Source organism: Oryctolagus cuniculus, chromosome 3 (assembly GCF_051225735.1).
Source record: "Oryctolagus cuniculus isolate XC-2025 breed Fujian yellow rabbit chromosome 3, ASM5122573v1, whole genome shotgun sequence".
Lineage (NCBI taxonomy): Eukaryota > Metazoa > Chordata > Mammalia > Lagomorpha > Leporidae > Oryctolagus > Oryctolagus cuniculus.
Genome location: NC_142869.1, coordinates 3,285,299 through 3,287,235, shown reverse-complemented (window position 1 = coordinate 3,287,235; position 1,937 = coordinate 3,285,299). Strand labels below are relative to the sequence as shown.

General features: G+C 49.9%; 1 long non-coding RNA gene across 1 annotated transcript; it reads right to left on the bottom strand.

Annotated features, from left to right (window-relative positions):
* Positions 1 to 329: 329 nt before the first annotated feature.
* Positions 330 to 1,669, bottom strand: LOC138849100 (uncharacterized). The gene is made up of 2 exons (XR_011387524.2): positions 1,374 to 1,669; positions 330 to 635 (listed from the first exon to the last, which is right to left on the bottom strand). It is a non-coding gene; the product is annotated as an uncharacterized LOC138849100 (long non-coding RNA).
* Between the last annotated feature and the right edge of the window lie 268 nt (positions 1,670 to 1,937).

The following is a 1,937-nucleotide window of genomic DNA, read 5'->3' as shown; positions in this document are numbered from 1 at the left end:
AAAATAAATTTTAAAAAAAGAACAGAGCGCAGGGCAGCACTTGAGCATGTGTGGAGGATTCAGTCGCTTCACAAAGCCGCTCCGTGGAATTGCAGAGTTTAGAATTTGAAAATTCAGTATATGAATACATTTAGACTTGGTTTCCCTAAACTTGACCTTGATTCTATCTCTACTCCTAACACCAAGCCTAACCCTCATGTGTGCCTCCTGCCCCTCCGCCCAGGGAAGAGTTTCTCTGTCTCTCTCTCTCTGTCTCTCTCTCTCTGTCCATGCACGGTTCTGTAGCGTGCCAAGGACCATTCACAACCTGGCACGCTACCACACGTCTCAAAACCAAAGTAAGAATGGCTTTGTTTTATTTTATAGAGGGCGGGGTACGGAAAGCCAGAAGGAAGCTGTGTTTTCTAGACAGCTTGTTTTACTTGGAAAGGAAAAGTGCCTTCTAACGGGCGTCCTTGAAGAGCGTCCAAGCTGAGAGACGGCACAGGCGCGTGTAAGAGGGTCGACACTCCAGAAAGCAAAACTGGCAGCTTGTCTTCAGGAACCACGCCACTGCCACCATCACTAATTACGAAGGCTCGGAAGTCCCGGGGACCGCCCATGGCGTAGCCCAGGGAACAGGGTCAAATGGGTGCCTACGGCAAGGATCAGAACAGTGAAAACAGTTGATTATTTAAAAACAGCTCATGAAAGGATTTCAACAGACAAATACATAAAAACCAATGGCATGTCCATATAGGTCCCATTCACAACCATACTGAACCTATCACCTACGGAGAAGCGAGTTTCAAAAAGTATGTAAAATTTAAATTAAACCCCCAAGTTCCTAGAAGATCATAAAAGACAAGCGATTAGAGGGAAGGAAGAAATTTCTAGAAAAATGCAGATGAATAACCCAGATAGTCTTGTTCTGAATTTGGCAAAATAATATTGAAATTTATGTGAGAGAACGGTTGTCTTAAACCTCCAAAAGACAGCAGGAAAGCTAACATTACCAGAGAAGCTATCTGTAGTCCTAGCAGGTACTAAAATACATTTTAATAAGCAGCCTATGCATGAATCAAAACATCACACTGCTCTCCATAAACCTGTGCAACCATACGTCTCATTCAAACTAAAATCAAACTTCAAAAATTCCTTCAAATATGGGTTGAGAGGAGCACCAAACACTAGAAGCTTGGCTTATAGGCTGGCAGTGAGAGAGATGTCTTCACGCCTTGAGTTAAAGGGGGTCCTGCACGGAATCCTGTTCCCTAGGAGGCACAAGTAACAGAGGAACAAGGAAAAGTAAAGCTAACGGAATAATATCCTTGATTTGCCCCGATGTGTGCAAACACAGCGTAACTTCAACATGTGGTCGATGAAATCATTACCAGACGCATCCTTTGTTCCAGCCGGCTCCGAGCTGGGATGCTCTGCCCTCCTGGTGTCCAGCATCTCTACGTGGCAGGGGATTTTGCACGCTGTAGAACAAGCAGCAGGGAAACAGACCCTCAGTAAGGGGGTGACGGAAACCACCCCCCTCACCACGGTACCAACCACCCAGCTGAAGCTGCGGTTTTGAAAACCAGACAGCAGAGTAGCCAGGGGGAAGCTGAGCGCTGCTGTGCTTGGCCAGCCCTGGGCGAAGGACAAGCTGGGCCCCAGAGGGAGGAGGAAGGCCGAGGCCATGGGCACAGTGGAGAGAAACGGCCCGCTTCCCAGGGTGGGTCCTGGGCCGGCAGCCAGCGTCCAAGGCGCAGTCAGCTCAGTGCAGAGTGACCGGGCCTGCCGCCGGGGTCTGCGGTCCCGGCAGGGCGAGGCAGCACAGCCCAAGTTTCCAGGCACCGGTCCCAGTGGGAAGTCCACACGGGCGTTGACCAGCGTTGCACAGTTCGTCCTCAGGAGACAGGGCCCACCCGTAGCAGCCCCACCCAGGGGAACCGGGTGAAGTCTGG